The sequence below is a fragment of the Amblyomma maculatum genome, chromosome 4 (genome assembly GCF_055883805.1).
Source record: "Amblyomma maculatum isolate TAMU_Amacu chromosome 4, ASM5588380v1, whole genome shotgun sequence".
Classification (NCBI taxonomy): domain Eukaryota; kingdom Metazoa; phylum Arthropoda; class Arachnida; order Ixodida; family Ixodidae; genus Amblyomma; species Amblyomma maculatum.
In genome coordinates, this window is record NC_139347.1 from 131275986 (window position 1) to 131299402 (window position 23417).

Here is a 23417-nt window from a genome sequence, read left to right on the forward strand (position 1 = left end):
GCGCACACACACTTAGCTTCGCTGGTTATAGCGCTCTCTCTTTCTCCCGTCGAGCCGCACGTCGCCATTGGCCAGGTCCCATAGAACATGCTGGAGATTTCTGGCTGATTCCAGTCCGATGAACCACCGCCCTCCCCGGGCAATGGGAAAGAGGGTGACGGCAACGCGTACAAAGTTACGCGCTCTCCCGCGCGGGGAAGGGGGCTTTTCTCTACATGCTTTCCACGCGACGCCGTGCGGGTCTCGCGCCGTACCGGCTTGATGAAAATGGGCGCCGATTTCGTGACACCCACTTTTAGCAAAGGATCAACAAATTTAGAGGCTGATATCTTCTAAACTTTGTGAGTAAATTACCTGCAACATAATCGTTCAGTACATATATCAGTTCAGTTCAGTCATTCAGTCGTGTCCGACTCTTCGTGACCCTATGGACCATGTCACGCCACGCTTTCCGGTCTCTCACTATCTTCCTAACATCACATAACTTCATCTGCAGTGCCTCGAGGATCTAACCATCGCGTTCGCTGCCTACCCCTTCTCCGGTGACACTCAACCTTTCCCAACATCAAATCTTTCTCCAGCGACTCCTCTCTTCTCATCAGATGACCAAAGTAGCTGAGCTTTAACTTTAGATTTTGACCCTCCAATGAGCAGTCAGGGTTTATGGTCGACAATATCGACTGATTTGATCTTCTGGCAGTCCAAGGAACTCTCAAGAGTCTTCGCCAGCACCACAATTCAAACACGTCAATTCTTCGGTGGTCAGCCTTTTTCACAGTCCAACTCTCGCATCCATACATCACAACTGGAAAGACCATAGCACGAGTTATACGGATCTTGGTTGGCAGACTAATGTCTCTGCTCTTTACATATATAGATCGGGTTAATTTATGCACGACCCCACATCGCTGTCAATCTTATTGAGCTACTGAGCTGGCACGCGCGGCGAGCTTGATGAGTTAAAAAAGCCCACAAAAATGACGCGCCGCAACAGGCGATACTTAAATTGTAGGTTGGCAAATCTAAACCGAGAGATATCAGTCTTTTAGCGTGTTACCTTTTCTTTTTCGCGCAATAACTTGGAAGGATTCAAACCGAACAATCCAAGGTTTCCTAACATATGCGCGAAAAAAGAATGACAAATGATGTCATCTCATTGTCGCGGTACATGTGTGAAGAAACATTTCTCCTGTTTGATATTTTTAAATATCATTTTAATTTATGCGCGGCCACTTGTGGACTGAGTAAATGTAACTTTTCTCCATCTCCGTAACGCTCTCTCAAAAACAAAAGCAAGGAAAAGTCCTGGTGCTTTCCTCGCCAAGAAGAACCACCATGTCATTTTGGAGCTGTTTTGCTGACAAGCTCTATTTAACAGCTGGTAAAATAATTGTACTTCAGAAAACTTCAAACCCTTAATTTCTTGAAGTGTCAAAATGTTTGCAGAAAAAATCAAGGCAGCAGACGATGTCGCCGTGTCAAACCTCCGAAAACAAGTTAACACCGTTTGCCTTGTCTGTTCCAGGTCGCAACATGAATAGGTCGACGTTGTCGCAAAAGTGCACTTTTTCCGCGTGCCATGCGCGCTTACACCCCTTAAGTTCCGAGTGATAAGGACCGTTTAAGGGATGCTTCCTGAGAAGCGGCGGTATTTAATCCGAAAGGCAAGAAAATTACCACAGCACACGAGGCAAAGCGCGCGCGAGCCGCCTACTGCGCTTCAGACTCCGCACTGTTGACAGCACTAGCACGTCCGCCGGAGCGCGCACAACCATGCGTGACGTCGTGTGAAATGTGTGTATTTTGCGCGTGTGGAGCATCAGTCCTGAAGTGGTGTAGTTTTTGCAGTACCCAGACAGCGATAACCCATTCCTGGGGACCGACTTTGGTACGGAAAGCTAAGGTATCTCAAAGGTTCAATATCTCATTGTGGACTTGTAATTTTGTATTCTGAAATTTATTTCTGCATTTTCTATTAGCTTTCACCTTGCTTCTTAAGTCTGAGTGCTGAAATTCTTCAGTCTGTACTGAGCCATGTATTGTGTTTAGAATACCGATGATAAAGGGGGGGGGGATTCTTTCTTAAATGCAATAGTTCTGATTCCCCACTTTTATGTGGTACCGGCAGCAAGCTGTTGATCAGGTGTCGGCTTATCATCGTTCATCTGAACGGAAGTGGTTAGTTCGCAGCCCTCAAAACAGGTAACGCAGATTGTCGCATTATTAGAAGTCTGACGTACACATAATTTCAGTGTGGGGTAATTCCTTGTGAAACGTACCTGGCCCCAAACATAGGGCGGGTTGAAAATTGAGCGGAAGGCTGTTCTGAAAATATTTTCTCTAATTATCTTTTTTTACAGAAGCCCTTTTTGGGGTTTCGGGAAACTGTCGCACTTAATGTGGACAGTTTTCAATTGCTGTTTGCTGGCGATAAGCGCTAGCGGCTTCAGTAAGCGAGGGACAATCTCGCTGTCCACAACCGCACACGTATACCTCGAAACAGCCGTTGTTCATCCATTGCAAATCAATCGGAAAATCATTTAGGTGATACGCATTTTACGACTATGTGACGAATATGCCAGTGAGTCGTCGCGCTGTCCACAACCGCACACGTATACCTCGAAACAGCCGTTGTTCATCCATTGCAAATCAATCGGAAAGTCATTTAGGTTATACGCATTTACGACTATGTGACGAATATGCCAGTGAGTCGTACGTAGCGTTAACATACTGTGAGTTGCGTTCTCTAGATCAGGAAACTGTTCGGGAATTTTAGTGACTGATGTTTTGCTGTCTGCTTATCGGTGATTGAGTGGTTTGTGGTGTTGCTTGGCTTCTCTAGATATTTCATGTTTGCTTCAATAAGCTTTAGTTTCAAGTTAGCCGCGGTCTTTCTCCCATTCGCATCCTAGTTGTTTCGCGCTGCTACATTCAAGATAAGGTATTTGCTACAAGAATTAAACATTCACTTTAGTCAATAAATCAGATTTATAGATGCTTAGGGCACCTTCCGAAACCATTGTTTCATCATTTGCGGTAGGAAAACCTAAAATGTGCCTTTTTTATTTCCATCTCTAGAGCACATTCGCGAACTGTAAATAAAAACGACTGTTACAGGCCCATTCGCGAGATGCAATTGCCTTGCTCTCAACCACAATTTAAGCGAACGAAACGGCCTGCTGCCACGATGGCGGTCCCATTTCAGAGTAAGACATATGCAGGCGACGGTTGCTGCGCGTCAGCCATCGAGGCGCTTAAAGGCCTGATTTGTATCGAGCCAGCTGCAGTGTGCAATTATAATGAAGGCCACAAGTTGTAATGCTATTATTCAGAGGAGCGTTATTTGTCGCTCATAATAAAAAAAAATGCAAATGAAGTCGCATTGAATGGGCTTGATGACGCGGACCTTTATAGGCCTACCGCTGCACTGTTCCGTAGAACCTCAGCCGCTATGAAGATCTCTGGCCACGTGATTTTTGTATTTTGGGGGTTTGATTCCTTATCTGGGGAAGACACATGCGGGTTTTATGGAAAATAATGGAGTAAGGGGTTTGTGTAGGTGCTCTTCAACATAATCATCGTTAAAAGTCAATATTTAGAATTTTAGGTGATGCCAAATAAAAGTTTCGAACAAGCACATTTGTGCGGCGCTCTAGATAGCTCCTTGCAATATATAACTGGCGACCTTCGCCTTCCTCTCAAATTAAATGTTTACCCTCTTGGATGAAATTAGATTGAACGCGTAATATATCTGTAAATATAGTACACCCTCTATTTCATTAGATTTCACATATCACCTGATAACTAGAACACCAATCCCCAGCACTGATCACACTGAAAATCTGTATGATATGAGCCTGAGTAACAGCCTTTTATCACTTTTCATGGGCTGGGAAATCATTGCTCTTGTTATTGCCGAATGAAATCCGACTTTTTCCTTCCTATGCTTTCTGGGATGCGCGAGGAGGGAAAACATGCGCCTGATTTAAGTCCTATTAGTGAAGATCGTGAGGACAGCAGTCCAGCCATACTAACAGCGCTCCATACTAACAGCGATGGAATGGGACGGCGAACCGAACGAGCAAGGAAAAGTGACATCTACAACTACGTTTAGATGTTTAAAGCCGAAATAAATTGCTGCGCAGCCTCAAGAACACAATAATTTAAAAAAGAATTATACTTTTTACCAGGACAGTTTTTGGCCTACCACGCTGGTGTGGAGCAGTGGTTACGGCCCTCGACTACTGTTTCCAGGGATGCGGGGTCGAATTCCGGCCTCGGCGGCCGCTTTTCGATACAGGCGAAAAGCAAAGCGCCCGTGTGCTGGGCGATTTTAGTGCATGGTTAAGAACCTCAGGTGGTCGAATTTTCCGGAGTTCTCCACTACGCGTCTCTTATAGCCTGAGTCGCTTTGCGACGTCAAACCCCAAAAACCAAACCAAACCAGTTTTGGCTTGTTTCGGGTATCTGAGAACAACACCCAATAACTAGTGCTTTTTCAATGAGCCTTTGTCAGTGTGCAGCCTTTCTTTAATCTAGATAAGAATGGATTGCTTTTGACTGGCCTGAAGACGTTTTTGGTTATACTTTGTCGACGCTACAGAGATAGAGCCCGTTTCAAGAAAAGGCTGCACATCCAAACTACTCCCGCAGCTGCGATTTCCTTGAACAATAGAATATTAGACGTTGCATGGGTAAACTACGAATCATTAACTAGGAGACCGCTGGCCATGAATGGATAAACCACGGGGAAGCGACTAACGCCGACATGGCCAGAATGCGTGCGTGGTTAGGCCATGCGAGGGTAAGCAATGACCAACGCATGGCCCCACCGCGACCGTAGGCTGGTCAAATCGGCCGTACTTGTTGTCCTGAGGTCGACTGCCGACGATCGGCCCTTTTAACGCCACTGTCAATCCCCGACCTCGGACCGAGCTGCGCGGTCGAGCTCTGTCAGATGAGATTTAGTTGTCTATATTGTAAGGTACCGCGAAGGTGAGCATTGTGAGCATTGTGTGGCGCTTCATCTTCCACACTGCTGAACGTGCTGCTTCATCTTCATCCTGCTCCCTCTTGTAGATACCCATCGTCATCGCGGAGTGTGTTTGGCTGCAGTGTGCGACCAAGGCTTCAGGTCTGTAATAAAGCCTGCTTCCCCAAGTCCGACCTTCGCGGTACCTTACACGTGGTGGAGGTGCGCCTTGATTTCCCCGCTGCTTCGTCACCTGCATCCACCTGGAGCTTCGTTCTGGCCGCCGTTTGACCTCGACCACCATCGTCATGACACAAGAGGGCCACTCCGCTATTCCGGCTGCTACCAACTCGACTCCAGCTCCCCTTGCCACTTGGACTGTCAGTAGCCGTCAGCGCGACCCGCAGATGTTCGCCGGTCTCCGCGGCGACGACGCTGATGACTGGCTCGACAGCTACGACCGGGTCAGTGCTTTCAACCGATGGGACGATTCTCTTAAATTAATTAATGTGTCCTTTTATTTGACGGATGTGGCCAAAACGTGGTTTCTAAATCATGAGTCGACGATTCCGGACTGGGCTACCTTTAAACAAAAGTTACGCCAGATTTTCTGCGCTCCTACTGTTCGCACGGAGTCCGCCAAGAAGAAGCTAGAAGCCCGACTTCAGCGGCCTAATGAGACCTACACCTCTTATATAGAAGATGTACTTTCACTTTGTCGGCGCATCAATGACACAATGCCAGAGGCCGAGCGGGTTCGGCACGTCCTTAAAGGTATTGGGCCACTCGCCTACAACGCCCTGGCCGTGCAGAACCCTACCACAATCGATGCCATCATATCCACTTGTCAACGCCTTGACGAACTACAGTCAATACGCCTGCAGCCTGATCCCACTTCATTTGGTTTCACTGCCGAAGCTGACCTCCGTGTGCTTATTCGCGAATTAATTCGTGAAGAGCTCTCGGCTCAAGGTAATTTGTGCCGCCCTGCATCTGAGCCACATAATTCAAGTGCCGGCCTGCGTAGCATTGTTAAAGAAGAGCTGGCCTCAATGACCTATTCCCCGCCAACATCGGTCGCTCCTACCATTTGTCAGGTGCCAACGTACGCCCAGATCACGTCCTTGCCGCCCGCAGTTGGAGCGCCTACGCCACCGGCGCCTACCACTGCTCATGTCGCTGCATTGGCACCACCTGCCGCAGCGCCGACATAGTACCCCAACTGGCGCCCAGCCCGCCCTGTGTGTTATTACTGCGGGTACCGAGGCCATATTTCCCGCTTCTGTCGTCGCCGGCTCCAGAATGAACGCCGCGGCTACGAATCATTTGAAGCAGACTACCCTCCTCGCTTTTCCGGCTCTAACCACCGTTCATTCCCCGATTATCCCCGACGTTCATCACCCCCGCCAGAAAGCCCCGCTCCGCCTGCTGGTTACAGGCCTTCAAGACGCCGTTCTCTTTCGCCTTTTCGCCGCTCAGCCTCGCCTCTCCGTCAAGCTTCTCTGACGACCCCCCGCCTGTCGGAAAACTGACCACTGCAGTTTTAGGAGGGAAAACTGCACTCTTCGGCCATCCCAAAAATCCTCCGGAACGTCCCTGGAATATTATTTTAGTGCGGGTTGAAGGATTATCTGTTGAAGCTTTGGTTGACACGGGCGCCGCTGTTTCTGTGATACACACTGACTTGTGCTCCCGCTTGCGAAAAGTGAAAACGCCTTATGATGGACCTGAACTCCGTGGAGCTAATGGTGCAATAATTCGGCCTTCTGCTAAGTGTACTGTGCGAGTTTTTGTTGACGGTGTCCGCCACCATGTACAATTTGCCGTGATGTCACCGTGCGCTCACCCAATTATTTTAGGCTGGGATTTTCTGTCTGCCGCATCAGCCAGCATTTCGTGTCGCGACAGGATCATTTACATGAACGAGAGCGATCCGTCTTCTGAACATCCCGAGCCCCGTTATCGCCTGCTTGCCGCTACTAACTCAGTGTTGCCCCCTGGATGCGAACAACTTGTCGCGCTTACTTCTGCTGACATTGATAACGGAGATGTGCTAATCGTGCCTTCTGATCGCCATCTGACCCGCGGAATCGCGCTACCACCAAGTCTTGTTCGGTTTGAGCATGGCACAGCGCTTGTCGCTGCTTCGAACACTTCCCCAGAGCCCATTGTGCTGACTAAAGGGACATGTTTTCCTTGTGTCCTGGACATTCACCCGGTGTCCCTCACCACCCTTACCGCCCCCTCTTCCTCACCAGCAGCTTCTTCCGATGCTTCTCTCTGTGTTCTCTTTGGCACCATCAATCCTGACCTTCCTGCGACTCACCGCCAAGCTTTGCAGGAATTACTTCGAAAACACCAAGCCTCCTTTGATGTCACTTCTCCGACCTTGGGCCGAACGTCTTCTGCACAGCACCGCATTATTACAGAAGGTACTTCTATTGTTAGCCGCCGCCCTTACCGTGTTTCCTTATCAGAACGTAAAATCATAGAAAATAATGTGAATGATATGCTCCGGCGAGACATCATTCGGCCATCAGCTAGCCCCTGGTCATCTCCGGTCGTCTTGGTAAAAAAAAAGGATGGGTCCGTGCGTTTTTGCGTTGATTACCGCGCACTTAACAAAGTCACTCGAAAAGATGTTTACCCTATGCCACGAATTGACGACTCCCTCGACTGTCTTCAGGGCGCCGAATATTTCTCCACTTTGGATTTGCGTTCCGGTTACTGGCAGATACCGATGCACGAAGCCGACAAAGAAAAAACAGCATTCCCTACTCCCGATGGGCTTTACGAATTCAATGTCATGCCTTTTGGACTTTGTAATGCCCCCGCTACGTTTGAGCGCATGATTGACACTGTTCTTAGAGGACTTAAGTGGAAAACATGCTTGTGCTACCTGGACGACATAGTTATTTTCTCTGCGACTTTTTCTGATCATTTATGCCGCCTTGATCAAGTATTAACGTGCCTGGCATCCGCCGGTCTCCAGCTGAACACAAAAAAGTGTAATTTCGCCAAGAAAGAAATCAAGATTCTGGGCCACCTCGTCAGCCGCGATGGCATTCGACCCGACCCTGACAAGCTTGCTGCAGGTTTGAACTTTGCACGCCCTCAGCGGACTAAGGAACTACGCAGTTTCCTTGGCCTGTCTTCGTACTTTCGCCGTTTCATTCGAAATTTCGCTACCATTGCTGCACCGCTCCACCGCCTCCTTACAGACCGTACTACTTTCAATTGGTCCGAAGAATGCGAAAAAGCTTTCCAAACCCTAAAGAATGCCCTCACTTCGGACCCTGTTCTCGCTCACTTCGACGACACTGCTGCCACCATTCTTCACACCGATGCCAGCAGCCTCGGTATCGGCGCCATACTTCTGCAACGTGATACCGCTTCTCGGGAAAAGGTAATTGCGTTTGCCAGTCGAACTCTAACACTAGCGGAACGCAACTACACCATCACTGAGCAAGAGTGCCTAGCCGTCGTTTGGGCAGTTCAGAAATTCCGCCCCTACCTCTACGGCCGCCATTTCACGATCGTTACCGATCACCACGCTCTGTGCTGGTTATCAACCCTCAAAAATTTGACTGGACGCCTGGGCCGTTGGATTCTGCGTTTGCAGGAGTACCACTTTGATGTCATATTCAAATCGGGACGCAAACATCGAGATGCCGATGCTCTTTCCCGCTGCCCGCTATCAGAATCGCCACCTAGTGCTTCCTCGAGCCTTCCTGCGTGCACCCTCGACGTCCCAATGTCGTCCAGAGCCCCAACCTTAACCTGTGCTACTCTTGCCGCTGCTCCAGATCGCTACGCCATTATTTCAAACCAGCGAGCAGATCCCTACTGTATTTCCCTAATCAACCTTCTCACCGGTGCTTCTCACCCTCCTACCGCTAGGATGCGCAGGCAACTCCAACAGTTCAAACTTGACAACGGCGTGCTCTCCCGTTATATTTATTGCTCCGAAGGCACCCATTGGGTCCCCGTTATTCCGAGAGCGCTTCGCACCCGTATCCTGGCGGCTTTCCACGATGATGCTACAGCCGGTCACTTAGGCTTTCATAAAACTTACCACCGCGTGAAAGCCCGTTTCTTCTGGCCAGGCCTCGCCTCAAGTGTGGCAAAATACGTCGCCTCTTGTCTGCCATGTCAGCGCCGCAAACGGCCCACTTCTCCTCCTGCTGGCCTACTACAGCCGCTACCTTGCCCTGCTACTCCTTTTGCCGTTGTTGGCATAGACTTATACGGGCCACTTCCATTGTCCGCACGAGGTAATCGCTGGATCGTCACCGCCGTCGACCACCTAACACGCTACGCTGAGACCGCTTCCCTGCCTAATGGCTCAGCACATGAGGTCGCGACCTTCTTTTTGGAATCGCTCGTACTGCGCCATGGGGCCCCTCAAGTGCTTTTCAGCGATCGTGGTCGGACATTTCTGTCGAAGATTGTAGCCGAAGTTATTGAAGCCTCAACCACACATCACAAATTGACCTCCAGCTATCACCCGCAGACCAATGGGTTGACTGAGCGGTTCCACCGCACGCTTTCTGACATGTTGTCTATGTATGTCGACCAGGACCACCGAAACTGGGACATAATACTTCCTTTTGTTACGTTCGCCTACAATACGGCTGTACACCGGACCACAGGTTACACCCCGTTTTTCCTCGTTTACGGCCGTTCTCCCGCTACCTTTCTTGACGCCTCTTTTCTTTCTACACATGCCAGTTCCTCATCCTCTCTTCCTGACCAGTTCCTTTCCCGAGTGGCCAAATCACGCCGGCTTGCTCGCGTCAACACGGAAGCTAGCCAGGAAGACCGCAAGTACCGCTATGATGCAACCCATCGCCAAGTTTCGTTCCGTCCCGGCGACGAGGTGTTACTTTGGACCCCATTACGCACTCCTGGCCTTTGTGACAAGTTACAGCACCGTTACATTGGTCCTTACACAGTTCTTGCAAAAACCTCCCCGGTCAACTATCGCGTCTCCCCTGTTTACCCTCCTCCGGACTGTCGTTACCGTGGCACTGAAGTTGTCCACGTTTCACGTATGAAACCTTTTGTTCGGCGCATTCCTGCGGACTAATTGCGGCCAGGCTGGCCGCTTGAACTGCGCGGGCGAAATAGTGTGAGCATTGTGTGGCGCTTCATCTTCCACACTGCTGAACGTGCTGCTTCATCTTCATCCTGCTCCCTCTTGTAGATACCCATCGTCATCGCGGAGTGTGTTTGGCTGCAGTGTGCGACCAAGGCTTCAGGTCTGTAATAAAGCCTGCTTCCCCAAGTCCGACCTTCGCGGTACCTTACAATATTAGCAAGAGCCGAGATAGGGCCAACCATAGTCTTCCGCTACGGAAGGGGTACCGATTGGGATATTTGTCGGCCGCACAGTTCAAGACCACATCGGACGCTGTAGCACAAACCGCACTCAGCTAACATAGGTGCACTCGCATTGCTGACATCGCGATCACCGGGGTATACCGCGGCGTAGCCTGCTACGTGAGTTCTTGATAGTATTAGGATTAGCTGACACAGGGCTCAGTGCTCTGGCAGGTCGCCCACAGCGCGCGCTTTATGCCCCGATGTAAACCACGTTTGAATACCAGCTATCGAAGAACAGCGCGTCGAGGACGTGGTAGTCAATAACACGATAAGGATCTCGTTGTATACCCGCCTGTTGACCAAGTTCTCTATCTGCAAGAGTGGGCTGAGACCAGCACTACTGATGTTGACTTAAAACTTTATCCATGACACTTAGGCTACGTCTTTGAGGACAGGACACAATAGCCTAGAATACAACCAACGCCCTAACGAAGCTGTGTGAGCGTGCCTGTGAGGGCAAAGGGCAACGTGAATCCAAGCGTCCTGGTAGGCTGATCCTGATATGTCTCTTTTATATGAAAGGAGAGGTCCACGTTGGCGGCTCTTGCCGAACGTAACATCAGACAACCCTACTTTCTCTCAGTGCGTGGCCAACTCCAGCTGCTATCTGCTGCCTTTCAGTGCCATGATCAGGCTGTTTCGCTTACAACGCTAGCGCCGCCGCTGGCACCGACAACGGATTTTCGGCGAACGGGGTCTTTTTAATATTGTTCAAGTAACAATAACTGCTTAGCAAGCCGTTGCCATATTCAGGCCGAAAAGAGCATGATAGCAAACGTTACAGTAAATCAGTTGAACATTACCTGATGTTTAGCAGTACAAAATAAATTTGAAGGCTAAAACATAAAAAAAGCAAATATTCTGCTCTTACGGGCTGCATGGGACAGTAATTCTATATGCCGAGTATTGCATCTACGTCATGTTAAAGAGCGTGTAGAGGAAATAAGTTGCCCTACATTCTCAAGAATATTTCTATCTTCATTGAAATTTGTAGAAAAATACTGTTTTGCCCTGGGACCGAGTCTAAAGGTGATGTGCAAGTCACCTGACTGTGCTTTCGGCACCCCAATTGACACGTGCAACATAACTCAGCAGGCACAAAGCAGCACACAATAGTCGGTCAGATGACGGGATGTAATCCAAATAAAAACCAAGAGAAAAACACATAACATGCAAGCTTTCACATACATCAAGAGAACAGTTTCAAGAACTGTAATTGCTAGTATACAGCAAAATTAGGAAACAAATAGTTGCATAGGTTCCAAACGTACACTTTATTTTTATTAAGGCTCACAAGGATGATGATTGTTCAAGCAGATCAAATATGTCAGGTTAACAGTTCAAAAGGTTAGGTATTTGCCAGTGAATTAACTTAATTTCATACCCTGTCCTTATATGAGGTCGTATAATGTTCCCATTTTTAAAGACGTATTATGAATCTGTGTTAATGAACTCACTTAAAAACGCATTGCAATCAGTTTTCTTATTGTCGGTATACAAATTCGGACAACGATCGTTGTTAACCATGCATTTCCTTTGGCTCCGACAAGTTATGCTCTTTCGCAGGAGTTTTGATGTTTTGCTGGCTGTAACAGCAACATCATACTTGTTCAAAAAACGCAACACAAGCTATTTTGGCAACGGCGTGTGCAGAAAGCGGACTCAATTGGCGAAATAGCATTCCGCCTCGCGTCTCGCGACCACGGATCGAAATCTCCAACGAATCCTTTATTACTGTGTTTACGCATTGTGTTTACTTATATATTGCAGTGCGCAAGATATCGATTTTTTGTTAATAATAGTAAATCAAGTTCCCCTTTTTCTTTCGCCAGTAGCATTAGACCTATTCTGAAGAAAGTCTCTTACTGTATTTGCATTAATGTGTTCTATCTATGTCTCCATATGATGTGTAACATATCGAAACATGTGCTGCCTATGCTGTCAGGGTGGCCTAGCTCAGTCAGGCTCAATCCGGACCTTCTGCTCTTTCCTCCTGAGCCAACATGCATATTTTTTTCCAAATAAAAAAGCGAGAAATAATGAAACAATGAAGGAAGGGAAAAAAAGAAATAGATTTGTTTTGTGTTTTCTATCTATGTCTCCATATGATATGTAACATATCGAAACATGTGCTGCCTATGCTGTCAGGGTGGCCTAGCTCAGTCAGCTCAATCCGGACCTTCTGCTCTTTCCTCCTGAGCCAACATGCATATTTTTTTCCAAATAAAAAAAGCGAGAAATAATGAAACAATGAAGGAAGGGAAAAAAAGAAATAGATTTGTTTTGTGTTTTTCTTTTTGTGCTGTGAGATGCGTCCTTTCAGCGTCAACGAAATTCATTGTACCTACCTTCTGCGAAACGCTCCCGCTCGATCTCACGCCAGAAACCAGGACCAATTACGCCGCGAATACCAATGGCGTTCGCAAAGGGATGTACAATTATGACAGCTGGTTACTTATATTCATTAGAGTGGCATATTTGTGCTGCAGCTGTTTGTGGGTCCGTGGCTGATCGATTGCGCTACCACTGAAAAATGCGTTCGACGACATGCGATTGTACGGTCCCCTTTCGTGAGGCCGCCAGCAGCAGAGGAACACAGCTGCGAAGTAGAAATATATCAAGCTGGAGAAGGAAAAGCGTGAGAGCAAGGATGAACTCGGAGTGATTCGGGGTACTCTGGCTTCAACGCAACGGTATGAGAACAGCAAAGTGGTGCTACTCAGCTTCCATGAATAAAGATGGTACAAGCGAAAGCAAAGCAAAAAGATGTTATATAAAGGTGTAACTCCCAAGTCCATGTCATAAGGCGTCATTTGGAAACTGGAGTTATATGCGAATCTGGGGTATCGAATTAAACAAGCACATGAGTTTGACTGAAGCGAAGAATTATTTACTACACGTGGTTTGAGCTAAGGCTGGGGCCCCGTTGTAAAAAGGAAAGCGCTTTGGTATACAGAGGGATGCCAAAGAGACAGCGTCGAATTGGGCGGGTACAACCAACCAATAGAAACTATAAAAAGGGGGAAGCAGCTGGAGAGGATCAGATAACTATAGGTTTGTTGAAGGACGGGGGGGGGGGGGGGGAGATATCATGCTAGGAAAACTGGCCACCCTGTATACGCAGTGCCTGGTGCCATCGACACGGTACCGGGACCATGGAAGAACGCAAACATTGTCCTCATTCATAAGTAAGAGGGCGCTAAGGACCTTAAATGTTACTGACCAATCAGCTTACTGTCTGTTACGTGTAAGCTATTTATTAAGGTAATCGCTAATAGAATCAGGACAACCTTAGACTGCAATCAAGCAAAGGATCAAGCAGGGTTTCGGAAACGGTACTTTACTATCGATCATATCCATACTATCAACCAGGTGATAGAAAAATGTTCAGAATATAACCAGCCCTTATACATAGCATTCATTGATTACGAAAAAGCATTTCACTCAGTAGAAACCTCGGCAGTGATGCAGGCATTGCGAAGTCAGGGGGTAGACGAGCCATGCGTGAAAGTTGGAAGATATATATAGTGGCTGCATGACAACCATCATCATCACCACCACCACCACCATCATCATCATCATCATCATCATCATCATCATCATCATCATCATCATCATCATCATCATCATCAGCCTGACTATACCCCCTGCAGGACGAAGGCCTCTCCCGTATTTCTCCAATTAAGCCGGCTTTGTGCTAGCTGCATCCACTAGTTGGATGTTCCAACTAGTATGCGGTGGCTGCGAAGCAAGACAACAGCTGCCTCAGCGCCATGTTGTGCTGGAAACAGTATTCAGTCGCGTTTTGTAGCTAGAGAGTGACCTCATCGACCAGCACTCGGATACGGGCTGCCTACCACCACATTGGAAACACTCGGTAGTCGTCCCCATTCCCAAGCGTGGAAAACACCACACCATAAGCATCATCATCATCAGCCTGACTATACCTACTGCAGGGCGAAGGCCTCTCCCATATTTCTCCAAATAACCCGGTTCTGTGCTAGCTGCATCCACTTGACACCTGCGAACTTCTTAATCTCATCCGCCCAGCTAACTTTCTGCCGCCCCTGCTACGCTTTCCTTCCCTTGGAATCCAGTTTGTTACCCTAGGCGACCCTTGGTTATCCTCTCTTCGCACTACATGTCCTGCCCATGCCCATTTCTTCTTCTTAATTTCTACTAGAATGTCAGTAACGTGAGTTATTTCTCTGACCCAATCTGCACGCTTCCTATCTCTTAATGTTACCCCTACCATTTTTTGTTCCATAGCCCTCTGCGTTCTCTTCAACCTAAGTAAAACCATCTTGGTTAGCCTCCACGTTTCAGCCCCACAGGTGAGTACAGGTAAGATGCAACTGTTGTATATTTTCCTCTTGAGCGATACTGGTAAGCTGCTGGTCATAATCTGCAAGTGCTTTCCAAATGCGCTCCATCCCAATCTTATTCTTTTTGTTATTTCCTTTTCATGGTCCGGATCTGCGGTTACTACCTGTCCGAAGTAGACATATTCGCCTACTACTTCTACTACTTCGCTACCTAATGTAAGCTGCTGTTCCTTCCCGAGGCTGTTGAACATTACCTTAGTCTTCAGCATATTGATTTTCAGCCTACCTTCTTACTTTTCCTGCCTAGGTCATCAAACATTATTTGCAGTTCATCCCCCGAGTTACTTAGCAAGGCAATGTCATCAGCAAATCGCACATTACTGAGGTATTCTCCATCTACCCTTATCCCTAACTGCTCCCATTCCAAATCTCTGAATACTTCCTCTAAGCAAGCTGCGACTAGTACTGGGGAGATCGTGTCTCCTTGTCTAACACATTTCTTTAAGATATTGGGAAGAAAGGAGGAGAAAGATGTGTGCTTTACAGGTTGCTGAAACCGATGCCACCAGTTGTGCAACGCTTGATGCCGCAACCACCCAAATGGATGCCGCAGTGTACATAGTGAGAGAACTGGGCGTATCAACCACTCTTTTCTGTGGTACCAAGGAGCCCGTCAAATACAAGACGCAACGAATGGCCACACGAGTAGAAAAAGAATTGCCCACGATTACGTTACTTCCTAAGGCGAAATTTGAGCGCAGCGTATCAGCTGTTTTACCGTTTGGATAGACTGAGGCAAAGATTTCGAGCAAGACACGTATGTACAATTACAGACAACTTTTTTTTTTAAATTTTACACGCATTCCATTAATAACCACTCCACTAACGGTTCTTGGCTGTCATGAAATAAGCTTTGTGGTCGGAGAAAGGAAGAGAGCAATTGAGTTATCGGAAGGGTGCGGGAAGCAGCGCGTGGTCCCATAGGAATGTTGGGCGACGAACAGATAGCAGCGACTAACTGATGCGGCTGACGCCGCTAGCGAGTCAAGCGACTGAGAACGTGATGCACGCAGCGTGATCCGCTGACAACGAGCCGGCATTTCGACAACTGGAGAGCACCCTCGCCGCCACGCAGGAAGAGGGGGGACCCCCTCCTTCTTTTTCTGCATAACGGCGACGGTGTTCTACGCAGTCGCGTTGTCTTGACTCGCTAGTGGCGGCATCAGTCAGTCGCTGCTAGCGCTGCCTCCGGCGAACCCCCCCCCCCCCCCCCCCCCCCCCCCCCTCTTCCTTTCCTCGTGTTCTCCGGTTGCTGCGCGCGGTCCTGCCCCGAACGTGCGTGCTGAGTCTACCTGCGTGCTATGCCTGTTCCTGCGAGGCTCCGGTTGCCAAAGCGCCGGCTCGCATGGAGCTGGTTACAAGGCCGACGCCGACGACGACGCGAAACCCAGGAACGGGCGCCAAAGAGCTGCGCACTAAAAACTACTGGGAATAGGAGGCTAAGACGATGCGCTGTCAATGAAGTGGTGACAGAGGGCAATATCGGATTCGAGTAGCGTGCAGAGAGTGTGGTCAGACCGATAAGTCGTGCACATTAGTTTTAGCCGTCGCGTGGTCTCGGCGAAGACCACGCTTGACCGTGAACAGCCGAGGAGAATGAGGAGGAGGACGAGGAGAAGAAGAAGAAGACGACGACTGGTAACTTACGCTCTCGCGTCATACTCCTGAAGGATGAGCTTAATTATCCCTAATAATGTAGCAGTTTACACTGGTGAGGCGTCATAGGAGAATAATATAGCAGACAAAAGAAGCTTCAGCCGTTGCTATCGCAATTCAACAAGGTTTAACCAGAGTCAAACCACAACTATTTTTCTCTGTAATTCTCGCTTGAAGTCGACGTCAACCGGGAGAGCAGAACAAAGGAAAATATCATGCTGTTTTTCTAAGAAGTGCGCACCATCGCAGCTTTTTCGAGTTGCTATAGTTCTTAACGTCCGTAACGCGAAACGCATTAGCTAATAGTGCAATGTCCGATTGTGAATTTATTCGCGTGCTATATTTTGTTCATAGTCAGATTGAAACCGGTACTCTTCCTTCTTGTCTCTTCCCTACGTTCGTAATCCTACAGTGTCATATTGTTTGCTCGTTATTATTCTATTCGTCTTCATGCAAGGAAAATTGTGTGTTTGTCACGAAGGTCATGGTGAGCTTTTTATTTGATTTCTTATGATCTTGTAGCTGACAGGCATTTTCGCTCAATCAAGGAAGAACGCCTTCTTCTACTCCTAGCCTTCTTTCACACTCGCTAAAAAGGGGGTGCTTTTTAAACTTACTGCAACTAAAAGACTCAAACATTCGTCTTGATTTCTTTTTATTTTGATATTGTTCGAGCCATAAATAAGCCAAGCCTGATCACATGGGAGAGCACAAAGCCAGTGAATTTCCCAAATCGAGGACATTGAATACTTCTGTAGGCCTCCTCGAGTTTTTGCTGTAAGTTTCTTTTAGTCCGGTTTACAATTCTAAACTTTTAGGTACAAGAATTGAGAATTTCTAGGAGCTCACATTATTGGCTCTTCGTTGGGTTAAGCGCTTTCAAAAAACGTCACACGAGAAGACAGAACGTTCACTCTCAACTGAGGTGCGTAAAATCTTGATTTGTGAGTAAGTGGTGTCCCCTCTTATATAGTAATTATTGTAATATGATGGCAATGCAGTTTTTTTAACGATAAACGTATACTAACCAGCTCAGGTACTTGTATGGTCACATATTGATGCTGTTCTGCAAGTGGAGACTATCTAACAAGCTGTATAATAAATAGTATATAGACAGTCTGAAAGCGTCTTGCAAGTGAGCCTTAAGCTATGGTGAATAAAAGGAGCAGAAAGTTATGCTCCTGTTCTTTTGAAAATAGTTTACTGCGCTAGTGTAAAATAATTGGTAGCCTTAAATAGCAATAAAGCGTCAAAGAATCAGCTTCGAAAAGCAGAGAGAGCGTCCCTTCAGATATGGCAGCAATTGAATTAAAACATTTGCTTACTCTTCCCAGTAATTTGTTATGTTGTGAATTACTTTTCCGATGTGGTAATTTAGTAATGTAATGAATTACAATTTGACAGAAATTTCGAAGCGAAAGTAAATAACTCCTTCAGGAATTACTTTTGATAAATTGCACCATTAAGTTATGTGATGTTAGGAAGATAGTGAGAGACCGGAAAGCGTGGCGTGACAAGGTCCATAGGGTCCCGAAGAGTCGGACACGACTGAACGACTGAACTGAACTCTTTCAATAGACAATGCTGAGAGATTACAGCGTAAGCAGGAAGAACGTGCGGCGAGCCTCGGCCAGCGTAACGGACCGGCAGAATTGAGCATTCCCCTGCGTCTGGGACCTCCTTTGTCCTGTTCAGCCGGGTGACTTAGTTCAGCCAAGTTCAGCTATGTTATGCAGCCATTTCCTAGGCAGCAAGATGCGAGACGGCAAGGGCTGCCTAAGAGATAAATCGTGCAAGGCTGCCGGAGTTCAGAACTAGTTAGGAGAATACAGTGTTCCTCCCTGTTGCGTCGGCTAGGGAACAGTGGTGCTGGGTTACACTTACCACTGAGCATTACTGAGCCAAAATGCAGAAGTCGGCTCGTGGGACGATGGAAAAAATAAATAGGACCTTTGGGGCCTTGAAGCAAAGAAACTTCGGGGCAGTAAGAGGCTGGGTTCGCCGCTCATTTCGCTAGTGTTCGACCATGCTTCTGTTGTAGTTGTTTCTTTTTAGCCTTTGTCTTATTTTTGCAAATACATTTGCTGTAGTGAAGAGGGAGGAAACATTGGTCTGCGTTGAAATTTAGCGGGAAGACGGAAGAATGTGTACATCGCATCACGTCTATATCGAAAAATTGTTTTGTTTTATAGATATGCTGCGTTTTTGCATTTATGCAGAGTGGAACGTAATTTAAAATTAATTGAATTACTCAGCAGAAGTGTAATCTAATTCCATTAATTTTTTAGAGCAGTAATTACTACCGTTTTAATTACATTTCTGTGAAATTCAAGAAAGTAATTAGTAATGCCCCAGTTTAATTTCTCTTCAAAAATAATTTTTCTATGTATGCGTCCCTCATAGTGCACAGTGTTTCTTGGTAACGAATGCTTTGAGCTTTTGTTTTTGGCTTGTCGTTGCCTAGGTGCCTGAAATAAAGGAAAACACATGCGAAGCGCAAAAAAAAAAAAATCGCTGAATTTTCAGTTATCTTCTAATGCCTTCGTGCAGCGCTATCTCCGCAACAGTACTTGCGTCAACAGCAGTACATGCAGATTGTGCCGCGCCTCACTTACTATACATATTTGGCATGCACTTACGGTCACTGTGCTGGAATTATAAAATAGACTTATCTTAGCAACCATGACATCCATGCGCTTTCTGGAGCAGCAGTTACCCACCATCCTTCTGCCTTTCCAGAAATTCTGAAAAAGCTCATCGTAGAAACAAAGACCCGCAAGGAAATTTGCGACATACGATAAATTATTCTCAACTCTCTTAGAGTGAGCCTGAAGCTTTAGGGCAATCCCAGAGTTTTATTCGCTGAAAATGATTACTCTGCTGCGTACTTCTCTTCACCTTCTTTGACAGAGGTGGCTTGTCGTTCGATCATTTTTTTTTGCCGGTCAGATGATATCTTGTACGTAGAAATCGTACTGCTCATTTACAGATGGCTCTAATACTTTGGTTGAGGAGATAACTGTTTAGCGGATGTGAGCTGCTGACTACAATATTCTCACGTTTCCGCTTGGACCATGTTTATTTACTTTCTTTTGACAATCACGCTGTTCAGGGCACCGTGTCGGATATTTTTTAATGCAACCAAACATTCAGTTTCCATGCAATTTATTGTCACCCACCGGTGGCAATAAACAAGATTGGCAGTGATTTAGCTAAGCTATGCCGGGATATACATAGTGGCAGGTATGTTTCTCTGGCTGAGTTTGTTATACCCTCACTTTGTTAGGGCACCTCCGCTGCTCTCTTCGCCTTCTTACGCTCATTCTCTTTCTGTTGTGTACCCAAATTCCAGGAGGCATCAAACTGGAAGAGTGAATCTTCTGTTTTCTATACCGCCATATAGCAGCAGCTGTACTGTCCTCCTCCGTATCCATGTCAAACGTTGTGATATAGTCACCTATCTCCCGCCTTTTATACGCAAAAGCTGTGTATGCGACGCGCAGTTCGGGACATAGAGCGGCTTGAGCTGGGCTTGCGTCAAGGCAGCGACGAAACGCACGGCTCACTTGTGCGGTCTCTCTGGGTACCATGGTAACGGCACAGGCACATTACTACTCATCCGCGTGACGCCACGCATGGCTCCGACGTTGGAGCGGGCGCGCGGCCGCGGTAACCCCTATAGCCACCGCGATTGCTAAGCGGACGCCGACCTGCTGCGACTCTTCAGTTGCCATGGCAACGGCACATGAGTAAAACTGGGCTCTCCCGTCCACCGTGACATACTTGACTGGTAGCCCAGTGTAGCTTTCGACTCAAAAGTGTGGATTGACCTGGGAAACAATCTTCTAGTTGGCAGTTCCCGTGATGTTCGAAATGGTCGTAGGCGCTTCCTACGTGTTTAATTCCAACACTGACGTTATGGTTGCAATGGGTGTTCTGTCAACGCCTAGAAACTCTTTTTGGCATATTGTGTTTGGCAATATGAAGCCATTATGTTTGCTAGTGAAAGTTGGAAACCATACCTTAATGGGAAATTCAGAATCAGATTGGAGCTACCACCGGATTCCAAGTGGTTTTTCCCCCTTCGCAAATTTGGGCGGTTGCCCCGGATCACCTTAGGCATGTGACATTTCATTTTTTGCAAACGCTGTCTGCTTTTGAAGCCCATGTTGGCAAAAACAATGTTAGAACGTGTGCTTTACCCTTTTGATTAGTGCAGTTACTCTGCTAAGTAATCTACACTGGCTACTGGAGGGGCATTGACAAATCACCCAATGAATTTGTCACAGACGACATCAACACAGCTCACACGAGATGACGTGAGCTGAAGGCTTGAAAAATTGTCTTAACTGCATGAAAAGCGGTTGTGCCTTCTCGCAAGCAATATTTGGCATTTATTTTTATTTTTTATTTTTTTTTATTTATTGAATCCTCAAACGTCCCATTTAAGGGGTATTACATGAGAGGTGGGCTTGGAGTGCGGCGGTTACAATAAAAAATGTCTTTCGATGGCAGTCTTGAAATGGTGAATGTCGGTTAGTGAGGCGACGTGGTCGGGAAGGTCGTTCCAATCCAGGGCAGTACGGAGAAAAAATAACTTTTGGAATGTTGTCGTATGGGGGCGCTGGGGGTAGACGGCATTGGAGTAGAGATGACGAGATGACCAATGACATGGCCAGGCATTAATTTGCCAGTGAACGCTTTGATATGACAAGATCACAAAATATTGTCGATATGCTGTAAGCTCTCATATCAGATAGCTCATATGAGGAGAGTGAGATCTCACCTACATCTACCAGTAGGAGAGTAAGGTATGTACGTTACTATAATGCATTCTTACGTCCTCTATAAAGCAGAGGTATACTTCTGTGTCGGGTGGTTTTTCACGCACTGTAGCGGCTTAGCAATGTAGGTAGCCAATATATGTATAAATTAATGTATATGTATAATTGAGACGGAAATGAGGGGCTCGTTATTAGAGAATTCAAAGGAGCGAGCAGTCTACGAGTGCAAGGCAACGTTAGTTTTTTCTTATTTTTTTTTAACTGTTGGCAATTACAGGAATTTTTCGTATGGTGATTATTGGTATAAAGAACAATAAATGTAAAGCGGAAGGATAGTGGGAGTGGAACGCACGACCTCCGAATGTCGCGTCCAGTGCTCTTCCAACTGAGCTACATCGATGGCTGCCCCACCTTCCGCTTGCTTGAATATATATTGTCACGACGAAGGATTGTGATGGTGTGGCAGAAGAGGAGGAAGAAGCGTTGGTTTCTGGGGGCGAGTAGGGTTCATCTTTTCCCGCTACATCAGCACTGTAAATAAACACCCCTTCCTATTACACCGTAACAATTTGGTGGAAGGTGCTCCGTACGATCCCTACCTACAGCGCTGCAAGATCAACTGGAGCTTCGACATAGTCGCCGCATCGCTCGACTGCCACCGCTCACGACCATCACGGACCACACCGACTCAAACCGTGCAAGCCACGACGCTGCAAGCCAGGCTAGCGGCATGCCTGCCCACTCCCACTCCAGCCCTATTCCGTCCCAGCCTTACCGGGAACCACGACCTTTTGCCGGAGAAGAAGGTGAGGACGTTGAGAAGTAGCTACTTGATTATCAACGAGTAAGTCGGTACAACCGGTGGGACCCTCTTACCACGCTAACAAACGTCGTTTTCTTTCTCGCTCACACGGCTATGACCTGGTTTGAGAATAACGAGGACAACTTGATGACTTGAGAACGGTTCGCCACCGAGTTAAAACTGCGTTTTGGCGACTGTGTTCACAGCAAAAAGCGAGCTGAGCAGACCCTTGCTCAAAGAGCTCAATTGTTCGATGAAACTTGTACAACTTACACAGAAGAGATCCTCAAGTTGTGCAAATGTGTCAATTCCAACATGCCCGAGGAAGACAGAGTCTCACATTTTGAAGGGTATCGTGGTGGACGTGTACAACTTCTTAATCGCCAAAGACAACCTTGACACTGTCTCCGATTTCAATAGACACATTCGCGCGTTTCAAGCTTTAAGTATTGTGCCGAAATTTGAGCGGCTGGCCAACGTGCCTACCGTGGCCAGTCTTGATGACCATGCCAAACTTGATCTTCCGTCAACTATCCGGCAAATCGTGCGCGAAGAACTTCTACGGATCAACACCCTTCCCTGCACAATCTGCTGAGGTTTCAGTCCAGAGGGCCTCTAGACGGTCGGCTTTACCACCACAAGACACTCAAGTGCAGCCTTTCTCCCAAGCTCCTGAAATTGCATCTTCTATTGACCACCCGCCAATGCATTTTGCCAACCTGACTGCGTCGACACTTGAAGTCCCAAGTTATGCCATCACCTCAAGTGCACCTAGATCTTCTATTCGATCTACCAGGATTCCTGTCCAGTATGAGCATTCAGCCAGATCTACGACGCGCCCTGCTGTGCCTGGCTCTTATCCACAACAGCATTTTCTACCTTCCCCACGATATGCTACCGCTGCGGCGTCGAAGGTCACATCGCCAGATACTGCCGCAGTAGGTTCCCGCCACGCTATAACCGCCCGGCGCCTCCAGTAGTACCCCACAATCGACAATACAGCCCCGTTTTCCAGCAATCCAATACTCCCCGTGGGTACTACAGCAACATCCGGAACGAGAATCTCCGCGACCATTCCCCATCATCTGATCGAAGTGTTACTCCTCCACCCGCCTTCCGTGAGTGTCGTTCTCCATCACCGCGGCGGCACTCCATGTCGCCCCATCAGGAAAACTAACCAGCGCGACCAATGGGGGTGAGGCCGCTGGAAATGTGCTGTGTGACAACATCCCTCCAACTGCAATGCTCAAAAACAAAATTCGTGTGTTCATTGATGGTGTCTGTTCATTAGCTTTGGTGGACACGGGTGCGATTATGTCTGTGATGAGTAATCAATTTAGGCGCTTGGTGGGACGCAAAGTGATGTTTGAATATTACCGTGCTTCAACATTTTGTGGTGTCAGTGGAGAGGTTTTACGGCCTCTGGGTGTGTG